The 23,425-nt window shown below is 38.7% G+C and overlaps 1 protein-coding gene across 1 annotated transcript in view; it reads right to left on the bottom strand.

Moving 5' to 3' along the window:
* Nucleotides 1-23,425, bottom strand: part of LOC137255868 (polypeptide N-acetylgalactosaminyltransferase 13-like) — a 104,566-nt gene that overhangs the window by 43,650 nt on the left and 37,491 nt on the right. The window lies entirely within an intron of this gene.

Here is a 23,425-nt window from a genome sequence, read left to right as displayed (position 1 = left end):
AAGGGATACAACTCTGTTCACTGAATTGCATCACCATAGACTACTGAGCTACTCATGACTGTCGATTATCTGAAAACAGATCTACACAGACTCAGGGCAAAATGTCACAACCAAGCTTCTTATGTCATGTCAAGCTATACATAGAAGAAAACAAAAACTAGTTTTGTAAGTTTACTTAATTTTCAACACAAATAAAATATTTTATCTTAAGACTGTACGCAATGGTAACAAGTAATGCTTAACCTCTCTTTTCCTGGACAAATCAGTATTAATAAATGTATACCATTAAACTGTAGAATATGCGCATGAAGATTATACTATTTGATGGAAAACTTACTACATAAAAACACTGCGCTGTACATGTGTGTATCACCTGAAAATGCAAAAGTAATTCCCCAGCAAATCTAGGGATGAAATCTTTCCAGTACTATAGACACATAGTTATCTGAAAGTACACATGGGCTGGAGTTTATACACTGCACTCACATGATTGCAAAAGTTTGCTATCTGAACTTCTGTGTATCCATAATTCTGATACACTGCATCCAGAAGATCAAAGCTGAACATTTCAGCACACACCACAGGATAACACTACACAGAATTCCTCTCACGATTTACACGATAATCAGCCATTTTAGGTGCAATTTATAAAGGGCAAAATTCCCTGTTTATATTTTATTGATCTATAATTTTGTATATCAGTCTTTGAAGTTTCAAAAGATAAATTAGATTATCTGAACCATAAGGAACTGGTTAATTATTTGAGGGGTAATAGGACAGAATCATTTGTTGCAACAGTGACATATTCTGCAGCCCTCCAATATTGTGTCCGACTTTTTCATCAGCCCTCCCTATAATAAATAACTCCTTACACAACAAGGATAAATTCTGGCAACTTTTCTTGTTTAAATTTTGTTATGTTTTGCATCTATTCTCCCCACTTCCCACCCTCCCCTGTAGTAAATGACCAATTCCTAGCTTGACTGCTGCAACCTGGCCATCACTTGGTGCATGGCGTGTGAAGTCAGTTTTAAACCCTTCACATTTAATTAAACAAATATGATAGCCAGTCATGTAATCAAGTTTATTTACGTCTGGGGAGGAGGAAATGGGTGTTTTATGTGCTGTGAATTCCTTGTAGCTGCAATATTGAATATACGCAGATAAATTGTAATAAACGACCAGACACATGAAATCAACAAGCTCCTTCCATTGTGAGCAATGGCTAGAAGCCTTCATGTGTCAGTTAACATCCGAAACTTACATGGCAGCGATCATGGTGGCCACAAGCACAGCAATTACCATAAACTGGCGAGTGTATGATTGTTAACTCCCAATGGGGCCATTATGTTGTATTTCTGGTGAAATGTATTTCAACACAAGGCAACAGCGGCAGGATTTGAGGTTACCATTGTACATTCAGTTTATTTTAACTCTCTGGGGTAACAATAACCAAATTAGAATTTGGATATATTTTTCCAGTTCCCTATATTTCAGAGATAGGAAACACTGAACACGAATAAAACTAATTAAAGCCAAATGAAAGCAGTAGTGTTCCAATGTCAGAATCAGCTGAAGTCTATATCAAGATACAAATGTGTCTGAACAATTTTGTCAAGATGAAAAGAAAATGGTTGACATAAAGTCTGGCTGAATGAAAAATGAAATATAAAAAAAATATCAATGTTACTTGACATTGTGTAAAAAGATCTTGAATTGAATTGTTCCTATTAAAACTAGATGTTTAATATCCAAAATGAGCCAAATTTTTCTATGATGTTAGCTAGTTTTTTTGTTTTTTTTCACATTTGCATCATGAAGGGCTATACCTATGATATTATAGATGTACTTTTTGAATCTGATACTTGTTATCTTCATCATCTTAATTTTGTTTATCCTCTGAGATAACAGGAGTAAGTGAGTATGGTTTTACACTGATTTTAGCAATATTCCAAATATATTATGGCAGGGAGGCCAGAAATGAGCTTCACACATTGTGCCCATATGGGGGATTGAAACTGGGTCTTCTGCGTGAAGAGTGTGCGGTATAACCACTAGGCTACCCCATCATCCGGAAATAACAAAACCTATGTTCGGATATAAATTTGTTTATTTTCTAGGTGAAGATTTGGACTTCTGAATATCAATCAATCAGTACAGTTAGAACTTATGTACCACACCTCTACTTTGAACACATGGAGGTTTCATCTCCATTCTTCCACCATGATACTATGACAGAATAAACTTAGTCTTGAGCCACAGAATTCAGGGATTCATTTAAATAATACTAGTCCAGATATGGTTATCATCCAAATGATCACAATAGTATTTGAATCACTTCAGTGATACACAGTACATGGTGTTGTCAGATGTCCTTTCAGTATTATTCAAACTGACATTCCAAGCGAAAATGAGGCAATTTTTGTGATGTGTTGTTCCTAAGTTCACTATTATCAGTATTTTGATGATTTAAAGTTGTACAGATATGAAGTCTCAGAATTGTCCTGTGGTAGAAATGAGTGAGTGACTATGGTTGTATGTTGCTTGTAGCAATATATCAGCAAAATCATGGCATGAGACACCTGAAATGGTCTTCACATAATGTACCCCTTTGGTGAATTAAACCCAGGACTACAGCTTGATGGGCAAACTCTTTAACCACGAGGCTACTCCACCACCCCAGGTAGACATGAAGCATAGTATGTGATGGGGCAGGTTCAACTGCCAGCATATTGTGTTGTTGCGCACAAAAATTACAAAACACCTCTGAAGTGATTGATTGTGACAGAATGTTGCCACCACAATGTAAGGACCAAGGCACAATATTTAGCAGGCTGATGAAGTGGCACCAGTTCTGGAAAATGCCAGACAGGCTGGTGCGCTCTTGAATATATCGTTTCTTTCATGTAACACAATTTATAACATGATATAACTCGATCAGGTCTGATAACACTGGACCAGTTAAAATGCAGAATTTTAAAAGGACATGGTTTAACACTGGTATAATTCCTCAAAACAAGCATAAATCAAATGCCATCTTGAACAGACAAACAGAAACATAGAATAGAACAGCAGATTTGTCACAGCCTTGGCAATGAGAATGTCAAACCAAAACACAATAAAATCAGACGTTTCTGCAGAAAAAAAACACAGCCTCCTAGCAATTAGACCAGTTAATGATGATAGCACATTCCATGTGTCACATGTCAAATGTTCATCAATCTATTTCACATTCTCATGCTTATAAAAAGTACAAGAAGACTGAAGGCTGGAATGCCCCTACCCTTGGATCACCACTAAAGCACATGATGACTGATGTGCATCCAGGCTGAGTTTTTCAATGTAACCACAACAAGTAGAGACATTTGTGAAGGCTTCCCAGCGTGACAAGAATTAGCGCTGGGGAAAGATGTACAAGATAAGACTTATATCAGTAAGATTAAGGAGAAAATCTTGTAAAGGCCAATATAGTTTCAATGACAGGAAAAAGCAAGTGATATCATCATAAATGGCATATGAAATGGTTTAGTTTCTTTGCCAGCCCCCACTTGATGAAAGTTCACCCATACTTCAGATATTTGGTCCTTGATGAAAGGTGCTTGATGTTATCAGGGACTATATATCTGAATATAGCTTCTAGTTTTTCTGACACAGGATTATGGAGCAAGAGGCAACATGACAGTATCATATAAGTCTGTACATTATTATATTACTATAACGTGTGGTTAGATGTTTTAAGAATAAATCAGACATGAAAGAGTGTGGTAAGACATAAAATAAATGTAGGACTATGTGACTTCAGAAACATAGCAGAGAAGGGCTGCAAAATTTCTGATGTGGCACTAAACAAAACTCACTTACTTACTCACTCACTCCTAAAACAGATCTCTCCTCTGTCAAATGTAACAAAAACAGATCTCTCCTCTGTCAAATGTAACAAACGACAGATATTCAGGAAAACAGTAACAGATGGCTAAACTGACTACTGATGCTGACAGTGACATTGGCACAGCGTGTGGTTACAAAGGGAAGTAAGTAGAGCGTAACCCCCCATCTGTGGAGCCCCTGAAGCCGTGATCATCTGACTCTTGCACAGCAGGCTGAACACTGTTCCTGTCTGCCTCCTGATTCTCTCATCTGAAACCTATGACCACAGTATCTCACTTTAAAAACATACCAGCCATTTTTTAAGCCTTTTTTTCCTCAGACACTACTTTTTTCCTGGCATTGATTTCTGTGAAGTGTTACAGTCTGGTAATTTTTTCTTGACTTTTTTTGTGTCAAAACCTGATTTTGTTATGGCAAGAGTACAACCCTTGTGTGATCACGTCATTTCTCGGCATCATTATCGCTCAAGTTTCCGAACAACGGAAGTATGATTTTTAAACAAAATGCTCCATGTAGACACAAAAAATCATGAAACAAGAAAATCAATACATCAAATTTCTTTACAATTTAAAAAAAAATAATAAAAATTCTTTTAAGACATCCTTTTTCTTTTATTACGAACTAAAGAGCAGCAAATGAGCATTCACTTTTCAGTTGCTTCAGTCTTCTGCTTGATGATTCCTCCCAAAAGAATTCCTTCATCAGACAAGACCAAATATACAGGTTCTCAAATCACATATCAAACACACTTAAACCCTGATGCAGACAAAATCAATTTTTGCCAATACTTAACAAGAGAACGCTGAGAAAATGCCAAGCTCCAAACAGGTAACCCGGCCACTCTGAGAATATCTTGCTACTATCAAATTTATATGCAATTTCCTGTATTGAATAATTCACGAAGAAGGCAATCCTTGCAAAGTAAAATCTCAAGGTTATTCTGGAATGAAGAAATGCCTGAGTTTTAGACAGTTACCAACAGGTCAACCTTCGTGACAGTTCATTCCCCTAATCTGAAATGTAATTTGGTTGAAGACATGAAAAACTGAGGTGTGGCAGGCAATGAACGGAGTACGTTAGTTGGATGCTACAGTGCGTATGTAACGGAATGCCGGCTGTGGTCAAAATCATTTTGCTGTTCTGGTGAAAAAAGAAAAATTATCAGAATAGAAATGCAAAATAACCATCAATAACTCAAATGTGATCTTTCCATGTTCTCCTGTTCCTATATTAAATTTTCATTCCATCAAGATGAATCTATTACTGACGTGATCACTGTGATAGTTCTACCTTTACCTCTAATGGAAAGTCAGTTTTGGAAAAACAATACACAAAAACAAACATTAAACTGCATGTTTATAATCAACGCTAAGGAACAACTATTTTACTTCACTATAATCATTTACATAAAGCACAGTTCCTTATATTCATAAACTCTTCATAAGCTTGTTTGTTGTTAATGAAGTTTACTGTACATGTTTAGTTAGTAGTAAATTCTCCCAATATCCTCCTTTAAACAATAATTCATCTATGAAACGTCTGTCAGCTCAATGAGGAGACAAGCTGGTTTAGGTCTGAAACCTTTACCAATTTGGAGATATACTTTAAATGGTACAACACTGTGATTAGTGATATATTTTCTTTAATTTGTTTTCTTTCCTTTTTCTTTTTTTTAGTTAATTCAGGTTTATTGAAACCCTTGAATCTCATGAAGCATAAGCATGTAACGGTATGCCTGTGCATACTACAGGATAAAAACATCAATATTACACGTGGGTTCACACACAGTATGCTCAAGAACATACTACAGGATAAAAACATCGATATTACACGTGGGTTCACACACAGGATAAAAACATCGATATTACACGTGGGTTCACACACAGTATGCTCAAGAACATACTACAGGATAAAAACATCGATATTACACGTGGGTTCACACACAGTATGCTCAAGAACAAACTACAGGATAAAAACATCGATATTACACGTGGGTTCACACACAGTATGCTCAAGAACATACTACAGGATGAAAACATCGATATTACACGTGGGTTCACACACAGTATGCTCAAGAACATACTACAGGATAAAAACATCGATATTACACGTGGGTTCACACACAGTATGCTCAAGAACATACTACAGGATAAAAACATCGATATTACACGTGGGTTCACACACAGTATGCTCAAGAACATACTACAGGATAAAAACATCGATATTACACGTGGGTTCACAGTATACTCAAGAACATACTACAGGATAAAAACACTGATATTACACGTGGGTTCACACACAGTATACTCAAGAACATACTACAGGATAAAAACATTGATATTACACGTGGGTTCACACACAGTATGCTCAAGAACATACTACAGGATAAAAACATTGATATTACACGTGGGTTCACAGTATACTCAAGAACATACTACAGGATACAAACATCGATATTACACGTGGGTTCACACACAGTATGCTCAAGAACATACTACAGGATAAAAACATCGATATTACATGTGGGTTCACACACAGTATGCTCAAGAACATACTACAGGATAAAAACATCGATATTACACGTGGGTTCACACACAGTATACTCAAGAACATACTACAGGATAAAAACACTGATATTACACGTGGGTTCACACACAGTATACTCAAGAACATACTACAGGATAAAAACATTGATATTACACGTGGGTTCACACACAGTATGCTCAAGAACATACTACAGGATAAAAACACTGATATTACACGTGGGTTCACACACAGTATGCTCAAGAACATACTACAGGATAAAAACATCGATATTACACGTGGGTTCACACACAGTATACTCAAGAACATACTACAGGATAAAAACACTGATATTACACGTGGGTTCACACACAGTATGCTCAAGAACATACTACAGGATAAAAACATCGATATTACACGTGGGTTCACACACAGTATACTCAAGAACATACTACAGGATAAAAACATCGATATTACACATGGGTTCAAACACAGTATACTCAAGAACATACAGTAAGTCACATCCACAAGTGTGGTTAAAGTGCTGACAAAGAACTGAGAATCATGATCAGATTAAATCCAGGAATTGAATGTGGGATCTTGAGGTCCTATCATTACTGTGCTGCTGACTGTGCTACCCCTGCATCATTAGCCTGTAACATATTTGCAGTGAACAGTTACCACACAGACCCAACACACACAAACACAGATTTATGTTAGGCCACGAGAAATGGGTGTGACTACATGAAGGAGAAAGACTATTTTGCCAGTACTAGTCTGGACCTTGTCCAGCCCACACAAACATCATGGCAGAGTTGCACATCCCTCTCTCTCAGACATATTGTACTGACTAAATGCAGACCAGTACATGATTAATGCCTCAAGTACTGACTGCAACAGTGTATAGTGTAACATATTTTCTGAATACAGGGCAGTGGGGCAGCCTGGTAGTTACAGTATTCATTTGTCATTCTGAAGACCCAGGTTTGATTCCTAACATGGGTACAAAGTGTGAAGCCATGTGTGCCTCCCACTGTGATATTACTGAAATTTCGCTAAAAGTGGCACAAACAAAACTCATGGAATATGTGATGCATTTCATGGATAACAAGTTATTTTTATTCTTTATCATGATGTTTCAGAGTTCATTCTTGCTCCTTCATCAGGCGAATATCTTCTAGGTCTCTATCCATAAGGTATTCATAATATTACAACCTGGCATAACTCCACAGTTAACCCTCGGCTTAAATATATTGTAGGGCTACAAAACACTTTGTGGATCAGGACTCTGGTGCCAAGAGATAATCAAGAAACACTGATCTATTGCAGTCTGACAGTCTATCCAGAATGTAAATCTAACACTGAGGCAAGATATACATCTATAATGTGTTAACAAAAATACCTAGAAGTAACTTGAAAAGATAAAATGTACTGGTGTTCACTGAAAAAGTAATATACTGAAAACTGCATAACCATATTAGAGTTATGTCATAATGTGTAGAGTTAACATCAGAGACAGCCCAAAGTGAACCTCCTGTACCAGTTTAGAGTTAACATCAGAGACAGCCCAAAGTGAACCTCCTGTACCAGTTTAGAGTTAACATCAGAGACAGCCCAAAGTGAACCTCCTGTACCAGTTTAGAGTTAACATCAGAGACAGCCCAAAGTGAACCTCCTGTACCAGTTTAGAGTCAACATCAGAGACAGCCCAAAGTGAACCTCCTGTACCAGTTTAGAGTTAACATCAGAGACAGCCCAAAGTGAACCTCCTGTACCAGTTTAGAGTTAACATCAGAGACAGCCCAAAGTGAACCTCCTGTACCAGTTTAGAGTTAACATCAGAGACAGCCCAAAGTGAACCTCCTGTACCAGTTTAGAGTTAACATCAGAGACAGCCCAAAGTGAACCTCCTGTACCAGTTTAGAGTTAACATCAGAGACAGCCCAAAGTGAACCTCCTGTACCAGTTTAGAGTTAACATCAGAGACAGCCCAAAGTGAACCCCCTGTACCAGTTTAGAGTTAACATCAGAGACAGCCCAAAGTGAACCTCCTGTACCAGTTTAGAGTTAACATCAGAGACAATCCAAAGTGAACCCCCTGTACCAGTTTAGAGTTAACATCAGAGACAGCCCAAAGTGAACCCCCTGTACCAGTTTAGAGTTAACATCAGAGACAGCCCAAAGTGAACCTCCTGTACCAGTTTAGTGAAAGCCAAATGCTTTAGTACAGAAGTTATCATTCAAAAATCATGACAAGTGTAAACCTAGAATGCATTCAGTCTCCTTAATAGTTTAATGACTTAGAAAGATTGTTTTAACAGTTTCACATGTACAAACAGATGCCATAATGAGAATGAACAGTTTCACATTTCACATTAAGCACTCAACAAATCCTGACAGGTCATAAACCTTTAGCTATATTCCAAAACAAACTACTGAGCGCCCAAACAAGGTCCATACCCTACAAAAATATTTAAAAACAAAGATAGGCATGTCACAATAACTCAACTGCTAAAACCAGAAACAGTCATCTAACTTAAGAAAACTCAGGTATGAGATAGCATTTAATTTGATCTATTACTTTCAACACAAACATAAAATGTCGGTTTGTCATAACAATGATCAGATTTCCCCACAGTGTTTTCAGAAACCATACCGGCTGTTTTGAGAATACTTCTTGAAGACCACTGGTACTTAAGGGCTGCCTATCAGCTTCCCACATCAACACACCAAGACAAATATAGCTATGTAAACTTCCAGCGTCATCTCTATACAGTGTTTTTAACTGTCATTGGAAAGACAGTTGCAAACCAAAGAACTTTCTACATATAGTAAACAATTTAGAAAGCCCAATGTTTCACTCTTTTCCTTTTCTAATGTATGGAAACAATATCATTACTGTATGATTAAGATCACACAAACTGGCAAACCGATGCTGGAAAAATCCTGAAAGGTGTCTGAAACCCATGATTCCTGCTCTCATCCCTCTTGAATATGATGGCGTAGAATTCCAAGGACAGCTAATTTGTAAGTTTCGATCTTGAACAGAAGTTTAAAGCCTTAAGTCTCTTACCAAGTAGTATATGGGTCACAGACTAAGACCCTTTGCAAACCCATAAAAAGTTTTCAAGGGCGACTAATCATTACAGTTCTCAAGGAGGAAGTGATCTTTTAATGTACCAAGGCTGTAGAAACAGCTGTTGCCAAATCTCAAGGGAGCTGTTGAAGCTGAAGATGAATTAAAAAAATCTATCTGCTGAATATATAATTCAGCTGTCAGCGTTTCATGATGCATTAAAGGATATTTTTTAAAAAATAATTCAATAACTAAGTTATCTTAATTCCTTAAATGTCAGCGTCTCTTCACTGTTTGTCCAGACATAATCCTGGCATCATCATCATCATCATCATCATCATCATCATCATCGTCATCGTCATTACCTTTCTTCCACAATCTCATCCAATATTGACATTCTTATGTCATCATATCCTAGTAGTTTCCTTCACACCTGTGAGTGAGAAACCCATTTGTGATAACTCATATCAAACATATGTGTGAGATCAGATTCCAGAATTCCACCAGAATGTGTTGTAGCATCAAATCATCCTATCTCCTGGTTTGGTACACAGAAAAACATATGAAAATGAAGGTTCACTTTGGCCCTACTACTCTTAGGGCTTGCTTGGATGAGGCTGTGATTTGAATGTAGATTCAGATTGGTTGTTGGTTACAGTGTTGAGTGCAGAGAAAGTTTAATGCAAGATAAGACGGATCTGGTTACATCCCAACTCAAGCAAGTATTGTGCCAAAAGGAGTATCGGCACAAAATACCATGAGGATTTAAAATTTTGAAATATATGAGAAATCTTTGCCAACAACCTTCAATAACCTTCATCCTCAACCCTACTTTTCCCCTCCCCCATTACTAAATCAAACTGGACATTCCAATTTTGGGATAATCAAGGTGTTTTCCTCTCAGCCTCTTTTCATCTTCCTACCCTTTCATTCTACCCCTCCCATTCTCTATTTCCCCTACTATTTTACCTCCACCTCCATGGCTCTAAGTCTCTCCCCCAAACAAGCAAATCATCCCATGTTCAATATCCCCTTGTACTTAAGAAGTATGTCTGCCAGACTGTAAACATCAATTATATCTGTCGTACTTGTAGAATGTTTTTGAAACATGACTGCTAAGTAGAACTGCAGAAAGATACACAGTCAGTCCAGAGAAAACAACAACACATAGTTGCAGTTAGAGGCAACATTTCTTGGATAATCAACATCCTTTCATCTTAATGCCTCCATTCATTGGATGTCCTTTCACCAATACTGGCATAAGCACCGATACTGGCATAAGGTGTGCTAGACAGAAACATATTGTCAACATATTTTTGCAGAATGTTTAGAATTATGATCCTGTTGAGGTCACCTTGGCATGTGTCAGTAGAGACAGATGCCAAGTCATGACTGACCTCTTCAAATTAGGTTTCATGTTTGTACTGTTATTGTAATTATAATGATGTTTCCAAAATTCACAACGGGTATGTTCTGAGTGCTAATATAGCACAGCACATGTAACCCTGGATAACCAAACCCGACCTGTTATATAGTCACATGACTTATCCCACTGGGTGCTCATAATCTGCTGGGTGAACAGAGGCAATTTGAACAAACTCACATGCCTAAGGTGAGACCACATGTATCACATGTACTTTGCTGTGGATCAGGACTCATCTAGAAACTCTTTGGAGACAAGCTGCCAAACATGGTCACCCGTGCTCATCCAAGGACTACCTGCACCATACGTTGCTTACCATCAACTGATTGTGACCTAACTTCTATGAAGAGGGCCACCACCACCACCAGACTGTAATGTGACAACATAAACAGTCTTCGGTGTGTTGCAGAAAACATGGTTTTAATATTAATTTTATAGGTGCCAATAAGACCGTAAGATTCCACAGAAGATAGATCAGTTCTTACTAGAGGGATGTTACCATGTTTGCTAGTTTTATAAAAGTAGTTCACTGCCTCCTGAGGAAAAACCTGGTCAGTCTTTAAAAATGTGTCTGATGATAAATATTTCTTCTTTCCAAGTCCTTAGGGGTTGTAAGGAAGGATAAATGATAAATTTCTCTTTTAACTTTTGATGTTCAAAAGTCATATCTTTTCAAAGTCTCACATATATCAAGAAGTTTGGAATTCACATCCACAAAAAGTACGTGTAAGTTCAAACATCAAACAAGTAGTTTATCTATGTACACAAGATCTTACCAATAGGACCATAAATACTATCATGCTTAAATATTTAAAAACTTCCCAAACCCTCATTTTATATTTCAACACTATCAATAAAAAGTACTTTTGGAAATATATAAAATATTCTACTTACAGACAAAATGAATTCACTGATGAAGATAATTCAAAATTCACATAACATCCAAACACAGACCTATCTCAAAGCCTTGCTCTAGGTCTATGCTGAATGAGTGAGTGTGTTTAGTTTTATGCCACCCTTAGTAATATTCCAGCTTTCTGGTGGCAGTCTGTAAATAAGTGAATATGGACCAGACAATCCAGTGATCAACAGCATGAACAGTGACCTGAACAATTGGAATACAATGATATGTGTCAATCAAGTCAGAGAGTCTGACCACCTGATCCGATTAGTCGTATCTCTTACAACAAGCCTGGTTGCTGATGATCAATTCTAACCAAGATCTCCATGGGTTGTACTGAACGATACACACATGGGCTTATTCTGTCCTCATAATGGGCAAGTCCAGGTACACAGACAGGACACTAGTCTTTAATAGGGACATCTTACTCCCATTTCTTAAAATATCAAGTAATTATGATTAAAACAGATAATGGTTGCACCAGAGATCTGAGCAGGTCTAATCTGGTAACACTTACATGCTGTGTGAATGAGTGTATTAACACATCTGTGGTACAATGTGTTATGTTGAATCTGTGCCAACTTCTAAACTATTGAAACAGTAATGGAGAATAGTAAATGCTAAATGCAAATGCTAAATGGTTTTAACAAATCCTAATGTGAATTTCATGCAAATTGTGTATTCATGTAGCTCCAACTTCGACCTTTTGTTTCCAACTCTGGCACATTGAAATTGTTAACAAAATACAGATGCCTTATCATTTGGCATCAAATCCTACTTTGCAGGAACAACTGAGTCACAATTGTCCCTTACCAGTAACAAACTCTCGTTCTTCAAACTTGATCATCCAAATCAGCAAAAACTGACAGAGTTTTGTTTTTTTAGTGACTCCAGCCCATGTATTATCTCAAGGACTGCAGCTCTGGCCTTGAGGTAGCCAATACATCATCAGCTAACTGTGCCTAACCCTGTACAGACTTCAGATCAGAACATGCAACCAGCTTTTATGAATCACAATATGTTGTATGACACTGCTAGAGATGATCAGCTTCAGACTTGACATGGATGGATTCTGACAAGTCAACTTTGGAATATCTATTTTAGAATAATGTGGTGTTTGACTATAACCAGTTGCCCACCATGGCTACCAGTTATGATTTAATGTCACATGATTAATATCTTGTTTCCTGCAAGCATTACCAGTTTTCATCATGGATCTGTTGGTGTACTGGTGAATGACTGCATTCACTAGACCTGTTACAGAACACACAAGTGAACTGGTGAATGACTGCATTCACTAGACCTGTTACAGGACACACAAGTGAACTGGTGAATGACTGCATTCACTAGACCTGTTACAGGACACACAAGTGTACTGGTTAATGACTGCATTCACTAGACCTGTTACAGGACACATAAGTGTACTGGTGAATGACTGCATTCACTAGACCTGTTACAGGACACACAAGTGTACTGGTTAATGACTGCATTCACTAGACCTGTTACAGGACACATACGTGTACTGGTGAATGACTGCATTCACTAGACCTGTTACAGGACACACAAGTGAACTGGTGAATGACTGCATTCACTAGACCTGTTACAGGACACACAAGTGTACTGGTTAATGACTGCATTCACTAGAGCTGTTACAGGACACACAAGTGTACTGGTTAATGACTGCATTCACTAGACCTGTTACAGGACACACAAGTGTACTGGTTAATGACTGCATTCACTAGACCTGTTACAGGACACACAAGTGTACTGGTGAATGACTGCATTCACTAGACCTGTTACAGGACACACAAGTGTACTGGTGAATGACTGCATTCACTAGACCTGTTACAGGACACACAAGTGTACTGGTTAATGACTGCATTCATTAGACCTGTTACAGGACACACAAGTGTACTGGTTAATGACTGCATTCATTAGACCTGTTAGTGTTAAAGGACATGGAGGTGTACAGGAGAATCACAGCATTCAGTAGACCTGTTACAGGAAACACAGGTGTGCTTGTTAATCACTGCTTTCAATAGACCTGTAACATGAAACACAAGTATACTGGTGAATCACTGCATTCACTAAACCTGTTACAGGGCACACAAGGGTACTGGTGATTCACTGCATTCAATAGATATGTAACATGAAACACAGTACTGGTGAATCACTGCATTCAATAGACCTGCTACAGGACACGCTGGTGTACTGGTGAATCACTGCACTCAGTAGACCTGCTACAGGACACACAGGTGTACTGGTGAATCACTGCATTCACTAGACCTGTTATAGGGCACACAAAGGAGTTTTGCTGAATCACTCGACCCATAATCTGAGTTTTCTTGTATTCGACCAATCAAACTTAAATCTACAAACCAGGCTGACATCATCAAGTTCTTGTGTCTGTGGCCAAACTTAAATCCATAAATCTGATGTCATCTAAGTTCTTGTGTCCAAGATTGATCAGACTTAAGCCCTTTGTCATTTCAGAAATACAGAGCGTCTAGAAGGAATTTCAATAAAAAATATTTGGGTAAACTAGTACATGATATTAGACTTTGTGATATGTTTGTGGTTCAACATGTGCATACCATACTCTACAGGAAACATATGTTGCTTGCTGTGCTCATCATTAAGGAAGCTTAAACGTGTTACGTGTTACGGCTACAAATTTTCCTGATAAACATGATCATGAGGTGCAGCTGGACTAAATATGTTCAGCAAAAAGCCACCAATCTGCACCTGTATAAAGCATGGGAAGGAAAAGCATCACAAATGCACTTCAAGTTTATTTTTATTCATTCCAAACTTTGCCCAGTCAAGTAACTGTAGATGTGTTTTGTTGTGTGTATTTCTATCAACACTCCGTATTGTGCCCTGTTTTCATTATCCATTACAACTGTTTACTGAAAAACACCTGAGTAAACCTTAGTTTTACTTTAAGAAATAACATGCAATGATTTTGATGTCAGCAAAATAATATTTACAAACACCTTCCGGACAAGATATGCTGCAAAAGGCTTGCTGGGGTGATGCCTTGTCATAGAGCAGTAGTCTCACTCACTCACTCACTCACTCACTCACTCACTCACTCACTCACTCACTCACTCACTCACTCACTCACTCACTCACTCACTCACTCACTCACTCACTCACTCACTCATGCCTTGACAGTTACAGGACAGCTGATTACATTTTAGAAATCAGCAGATATATTTACCGAACAGTTTTCATAATAAAGTATTCTTTGAAGTCATACTATGCATCATTTATGTAAAATCAAAATAACAATGAGACCTTCGATTACATGATGCCATTTAGAAAGTGGTCAAATGCAACATATGAGACCTTCATAACATGAAAACATTTTTGTCATAAAAGATAGTTCTAGTCTAAAATCTGTAATTAGTTCCTATGCATACTCAAAAAGAACATAACAACTGCGTACAGTAGTTACTTGGCATTAGCTCAAACAACACACAATCTACAGTTGTCTGCAGAAAACCGATAATAATCAACATCTTCTCACAAATTAACCACCTGCTTCACTATCTTTACTCTCTTTGTCTGGAAACCACTTTGTAAACAAATGCACCATGATGTAGAGAAAACAAACAAGTGTTCCACACATTTTATAGTTAGCATCACTGAAGCTGTGATTAGGAGTATATTTTTAGAGCTTGAGTCAATTAACACCAACCGTTGACTTCATCACAAAGATCATAAATAGGAATAAAAAAATAATTGTTTCTTAAAATAACTTTCAGATCTGAGAGAAACCTGAAAGCATAGCTATACTAACAAGTTTCTTAGTGAAAATGACAGGCTTGTGATATGACTGCACTATCCCTGGCTGTTTCTGGTAAATCAGAGTGAGTGAGTGAGTATGGTTTTGAGGCCACTTTTAGCAATAATTCCACCAATATCTTGGTGGGTGACACCAGAAATGTGCTTCACACTTTGTTCCCATGTGGGGAATCCAACCTGGTCTTAAGCATGACAAGTGGACGCCTTAATCACGAGGCTACTCCACCATCTCTAATAAATCAGAGGCTTATTGACAAATTCATGTTTATATTTAATATTACTGATAAGAAATACTTCATCTTTATTTATTCGCATAAATTCAACAAAAATAAAAAACTTTTCACTTGTTTCAAAGTCAATAAATTGAACATTTTGCAAAATGGGTTTCAAATAATGATTGTATTCAATTCTCTTGTCATTAAAGATGCTATAGCATACAGATCATGTTTGTCATGGAATTGGTTCCACCGGAAATGTGACTACAATGTCCATGGTCAAAAACTGTGAGTCACAACTTAATGAAATCATGTCAATATCGGGTGTGTCCCCATGGGCGTTCACAACTGCGATACGTCTCTTCATGGATTGGATGATGTGTCTGAAAACAGCTTGGTGAATGCGCTGCCATATTTGTACCAACATGGCACCAAGCTCCTGCAAGTTCTATGGAGGGTTCCTTACTTGCTGCCTAACACATCCCATGCATGCTCTATGGGGTTGAGGTCGGGAGATCTTGAGGGCCACTCCATGATACTGATGATAGCATTCCTGAGGAAATTCATTCATAAATTGGCCGCATGAGGTCTGGTGTTATCCTGTTGGAAAGTCAGACCTGGGCAATGAGCTGCCATGAATGGCAAAAGCTCTGGAACGAGCACCTTATCCCTGTATGCTGCCACATTCAGGTTTCCCTGGATGACAACGAGTTGGGATCGAGCATGACCATTGATATCACCCCAAACCATAACGCTACCGAACCCAAATCGATCCACTTCCTGTACACAACACTGGACATAGCATTCTCCTCTTCTTCTCCAGACTTCAACCCTTCCATCAGCAAAGGCTAATGAGAACCTTGATTCATCACTGAACACAATCCTATCCCAATTTCGCTGGGTCCATCTCAGGTGCCATCGTGCCCCAAAAAGATGTTGGTGACGATGGAAACGGGTTAGAATTGGTCCATGATATGGCCACCGTGCATGAAGACGAGCAGAGCACTGGCGATTTCGAATGGTTTGGGCAGTCACTCGACCCCCAAACAATACATTCCCAGTGGATGTGGCACCGACAAACCAATTACGCAAATGACGTAAGACAATCTGTCGGTCTTCTGCGTGTGATGTCACACATGGTCGACCATGACAGGGGCGGTCAGCTGTGGTGGCAGTTTGATGGACACGTGTCTGGAGATTATGGATGGTCTGTCAACTGCATCCCATAACCCTCGCAACATCAGTGACGGACGTTCCCGTATTCAGCATGCCAATGGCACGTTCATGCTGAATGTTTGACAGTCGTCGCATTGCAAATTAATGCATAATTAACCATGAAAGTGTTTTTCTGAGATGACACTCTGCTCTGCTACCATGAGATCAACTGCACATGTATTGATAGGTCACATGACTTGTGGCACGTGGAAACGTGATTTTAGCGTGGAGTGCTCTCCCCCTTGATACATAGGCCCAACCAGTGGAATGAATGTGTGACATAATGCCCTTCACAATGCATTTAACCATAATCACAACAAGAACTCTTTCAAGAAAATTTTCAAAACACTGAAAAATAATGAGTGTCAAGTTTTTATTTTTGCTGAGTTTACATCATACGATATATCTGACACCTGTGAACCAATTCTGAATATTGAATAAAAAAGTTTCAGAGTCTGTGATGATGTCTCAACCACAACCATCCTTCATATCAACAAAAATTTAATTAAACATCCTACTTTCTCTCACAAGAACTCCAGAACTACCACCATATCATTCCATAGTACCTTTTACAAGCTGTTTCACAGGCCATAAACAAGTATTACAGCTTCCATCAGTTTCTCAATAACTCTAACAGACACTCCATCACATGTACACTTCATTGTTCAAAAACTGCGTCACAGCATAAAATGCTTCATCAAATTATCAATAGCCTTTTTAATGTCAGTCTGTTTCATGGGTCATAAAGAACCGTCACAGCTTCAAATGCCTTCTCCATAACTCTCCCATGTCTCTTCTCCCAAGCATATGTGTATTGGTGAAGGATTGTACGGCTTAGGTCCAATTTCCTCTCATTAACTCTAGGAGGGAAATGTTTGCTGCCTTTGAAGTCCCCCTTCAGAAGGTGTTAGCATCGCGCCCTGCAGTGCTGATGGCTCAAAACTTGTATTTTAACTCTATGTTTGTTTTTTGTCTCCCATGCCCTCACTACCTGCTAGACTTAGGAGATACCTTTTAACTTTCTGATATCAAAGATGGTGGGATACTGCGACCAATTAACACATTTCTCCCACCTTAGATCTACAAATGTCAGTGAGAACATGACAAAATATAGCCACAAGATTCTTCTAGATAGAGCTGGATCATGAATATGAAAAAATAGGCAGGTGTTTTTTTTTACATCTATCATAAAAGCAGAAGAGATGGATCCAATTTGGATTTTTTTAAAATGTGCAGTGGTACATAAACCATGAATTAAAGTTTCTATGTACCTCAGTATTCACAACCAAACATTATATCAATGAAAGAAGAGTTTGACACGTCTTGCAATTCATTTGTGGCAAGCAATAGTTTCAGCATTGATATTCTTTTATATTATTATGACAACATATTATGTCCGTAACACATAGGGTTAGTTTTTACGAGAACATATATGAGAATGGTAACTATTTTGTGACACATGATTTAGGTGCACATATGTGAAATGTGAATCAGTGAAATATTCAGGTTCAGGTCATTTCATATGCTGAGTGCAACATTAAACAATAAACAAACAAATCATCAGTCTATCATCAGAAATGTACAGTCATCACTACTTTGATTCACTGCCGCGTGCCATCTTTGTTTCCAAGGTGCACCCGCAGCTATTCTTCAACAAAATTAATATGTGCACAGTCCTCCACAATTCACCGTAATGCCATTTAAGGAGTTCCATTTCTGAACAATATGAAGAAATCCCATTTCTGAACAATCTGAAGAAATGCCCTTGTTATCAGGAACTATAGGGGGTGCTGAAAGATCAGTGCTATTAATTATTTCATTTATCAAATATTCAGCAGCATGATGGGTAACAACTGACCAGTGTCCACTGCCCACAGGACATCAATCGTGTGTAATGGGGCACAATTGACTGCCAGCATGCCATCAACACAATCACTGTGTCCATAATAAATGAGAGGTAGTAAGGCAGTGTGGGAAGACATGCAATGTACATCCAGTCAGCTGTCTTGAACGCTCAGTCTCGTCAAGAGCCTGATGCCTGTACCAGAGACCATAATCTTTGGGTCTGGGACAAAGTCAGCCGAAACATATTCTACTTGGTTGTAAATGGACTGATATAGTACGGACTATTTTGTATGGTGTACCCTAATTGATGTTGTGTACCATAAAATTGGAGTCTATTTAATTTCAAAAGGATTAAAGAGCTTTACACATACAAATTCAAGGTCAAACTATTTCTTAAATCAAATTTTACATCCGTTTACAATAATATTTTTCTAAAGTCCACTTTACCATGAAATCTGAATTTGAAATCAAAATCAACATTTTTATCAAAGTGTATTTTATTTAGAAAGTCTACATTATTCTACATGAAAATCAACATTAAAGTCAATAAGGGTGGTATAGGACCTCTGCAACTGCAAAATAACTGGGTGGCTTGTGGCCTCGTATTTGTCCCAGGTGACTTCTGTCCAAGTGGCATTTGTTCAGGTAACTTTTGTCTGGGTGGCATTTGTCCAAATGGCTTTTACCCAAGGTGGTATTTGCCCTTCTTGGCATTTGTGCTTGGTGGCTTTTGTCATGGTGGAATTTGTCCGGGTGGCTTTTGCCCTAGGTGGCATGTGTCCTAGGTGGCATTTGTCCAAGTGGCATTTGTCCTCGCTGGCATTTGCCCTAGGTGGCATGTGTCCAAGTGGCTTTTGTCCAGGTGACATTTGTCCAGGTGACTTTTGCCCTAAGTGGCATTTGTCCAAGTGGCTTGTGCATTAGGTGGCATTTGTCCAAGTGGCATTTGTATTAGGTGGCATTTGTTCAAGTGGCTTTTGTCTGGGTGGCATTTGTCCAAGTGGCTTTTGTCTGGCTGGCATTTGTCCAGGTGACTTTTGCCCTAGGTGGCATTTGTCTTAGGGTGGCATTTGTCTGGGTGACTTTTGCCCTTGGTGCAATTTGTCCGGGTGACTTTTACCCTAGGTGGCATTTGTCCTAGGGTGGCATTTGTCCAAGTGGCTTTTGCCCTAGGTGGCATTTGTCCTAGGGTGGCATTTGTCCAAGTGGCTTTTGCCTTAGGTGGCATTTGTCCAGGTGGCTTTTGCCCTTGGTGGCACTTGTCCGGGTGACTTTTACCCTAGGTGGCATTTGTCCTAGGGTGGCATTTGTCCAGGTGGCATTTGTCCAAGGGTGGCATTTGTCCGGGTGACTTTTGCCCTAGGTGGCATTTGTCCGGGTGACTTTTGCCCTTGGTGGCATTTGTCCGGGTGACTTTTGCCCAAGGTGGCATTTATCCTAGGGTGGCATTTGTCCAAGTGGCTTTTGCCTTAGGTGGCGTTTGTCCGGGTGACTTCTACCCTAGGTGGCATTTGTCTGTGTGACTTTTGCCCTAGGTGGCATTTGTCCTTGGGTGGCATTTGTCCAAGTGGCTTTTGCCTTAGGTGGCATTTGTCCAGGTGACTTTTGCCCTAGGTGGCATTTGTCCGGGTGACTTTTACCCTATGTGGCATTTGTCCTAGGGTGGCATTTGTCCAGGTGGCATTTGTCCAAGGGTGGCATTTGTCCGGGTGACTTTTGCCCTAGATGGCATTTGTCTGGGTGACTTTTGCCCTAGGTGGCATTTGTCCGGGTGACTTTTGCCTTAGGTGGCATTTGTCCGGGTGACTTTTGCCCTAGATGGCATTTGTCCGGGTGACTTTTGCCCTAGGTGGCATTTACCCTAGGGTGGCATTTGTCCAAGTGGCTTTTGCCTTAGGTGGCATTTGTCCGGGTGACTTTTGCCCTAGGTGGCATTTATCCTAGGGTGGCATTTGTCCAAGTGGCTTTTGCCTTAGGTGGCATTTGTCCAGGTGACTTTTACCCTAGGTGGCATTTGTCTGGGTGACTTTTACCCTAGGTGGCATTTGTCCTAGGGTGGCATTTGTCCGGGTGACTTTTGCCCTAGGTGGCATTTGTCCGGGTGACTTTTGCCCTAGGTGGCATTTGTCCTAGGGTGGCATTTGTCCAGGTGACATTTGTCCGTGTGACTTTGGCCTAGGTGGCATTTGTCCAGGTGACTTCTACCCTAGGTGGCATTTGTCCTAGGGTGGCATTTGTCCAGGTGACTTTTGCCCTAGGTGGCATTTGTCCGAGTGACTTTTGCCCTAGGTGGCATTTGTCCTAGGGTTTCATTTGTCCAGGTGACTTTTGCCCTAGGTGGCATTTGTCCGGGTGACTTTTGCCCTAGGTGGCATTTGTCCGGGTGACTTTTACCCTAGGTGGCATTTGTCCAGGTGGCATTTGTCCAGGTGACATTTGTCCGTGTGACTTTTGCCCAAGGTGGCATTTGTCCTAGGTGGCATTTCTCCAAGTGACATTTGTCCTAGGTGGCCTTTGTCCGGGTGGCTTTTGTCCCACTCCAATAATCTTTATATGTTCTCTGGTAGACATCTCACATTGATGTCAAGTCAATTTCACTTTCAATTGGCATCACACAATCCTGTAAATTGTGGAATCTATTTCAGTTATACATGACATGTTTTGTTCACTTTCATCAGGAGATTTCACATTCTTGGCTACAGCACTGTCGATTTCACCTTCATCAGCAGACATTGTGTTGTTGGTGATAGCATAGTTTACGTAACTACTTATCAGATTTTCCTATTAATAGTGCAGCCTAATGTCATCAGTAGATATCATTATCTACCTACATTAAACTCTATTTTGGCTTTGTTGAGTTGAAAGTAAAACAAGTCATGATACTGTTCTGTTGGTGAAATGAACACTGAAACTTTCCATGTACATGACAACTTTGAAATTGATTAGTTTGATATAGATTTAATCACCATTATTATGTTGGGTTACATGACAAATGATTAAGAAGATTAACATAAAACATATATTCAGATTTCAAAGTTATTTATGGCATCTATCCCAGTCCAATCACAACTAGAATAAAATCAAATAATGTTGAACTGCCTGAAGTATTTAGTTAAATTAATTCACTCAATTTCAATCCTGAAATAGTCTGGATGTGATACAATAACATATTATGTTGTTTTGACTGTTTAATACAAATTCTAACTTAAGTATACACAACCTGATATTTCAAACAACCTATAAATCAAATAGCTCTTTTATATATATATGGACTTCTATATATATATATATATATATATATATATATACAGAAAAGAGCTATCACGCAACATTATTTTCTGCAAAAGATATTATATGAACAATCCCATATATCATCAAGAAGTCAGCTAAACAAATTAAAGTCAAAATGAAACCCTCATCATGTTTAAAGCATTACCGGGGTTGAGAAATATGTCCAAAATGAATAGTGATTCAGCATTGGTGAACAAAACTAATAGAGTTGTTTGTGGAAAATAACCAGAAGAAAAACGTGTATCAATAGTGAAAATGAATAATGGTATGCCTCAGGAAAAAAATATTGTTCTAAACAAAACTGAAACCCTCCAAAATTCAAAATGATGCCTAAGTCATATGCTAGATAGTTTGTGATGCAAGAAAATATTATTTGCAGTGTGATCCATACATTCCATACACGACTGATGAGTTTGGGCTGAACTCGGCATTACTATTTCTAGTTTTAGTACCATACGAAATAATTCATCTGGAAAACACAGAAAACAGTGCTTGTAAAATGACATTAACTGTACATCAACTAGCCAATTTAACAGCTGGGCAATGTATATATGAAATATACACTGGTATACATCAGCTGTGATGTAAATATCTGACATAACCAATATTACTTGGGATATCGAAAATCAGGACTACATTCTTTGCCCTCTTTCCGCCTATCTATAACACAATCTGTGCCACATGTGATATACATCAACTTTTGTTAAAGGATTTTATTGTTTGGAATAACCCTTATGAACCCTAATTGAAAAATGTTTATTTCATTTCACTGCCATTCCTCGTTTTATATTTGTCTGCAACAGCACAAGGAAACAAGGACTAAAACATGTGGCCAGGAAATGGAGAAACTCACAATAGCCTACAACAAATGACTTGACTGTGGAATAGATGAATAAAATTCCCACGTAAATTCCCTTCCTCATGATGAGAGCAGAATAGATGAATGAAATTTAAATATAAATTCTTCCTGATTAGAAGGTGATTCTAATACTTTGAGATTTGTCTATGTGTGCATTACTTCAAACGACATTACCCTATAAATCAGAAGACAAGGAGTTGTGGCCATAATGAATAATGTCGCCATTACTTCCTTCAAGACCACCAGTAATGTCATGAGATACTATTTTAGAACTGCTTCAAAGACACTGAACATGTAGATGTTATCCTACATTAGGGGTCACAGGTTTCACGGAACTGGAAACCGTCAAATACAGCATGTTACAGCGAAAATGACTTTA

This window comes from Haliotis asinina, chromosome 11 (assembly GCF_037392515.1).
Source record: "Haliotis asinina isolate JCU_RB_2024 chromosome 11, JCU_Hal_asi_v2, whole genome shotgun sequence".
NCBI lineage: Eukaryota > Metazoa > Mollusca > Gastropoda > Lepetellida > Haliotidae > Haliotis > Haliotis asinina.
Note: the sequence above shows the minus strand (reverse complement) of the source record. Positions and strands in the feature narration are given on the sequence as shown.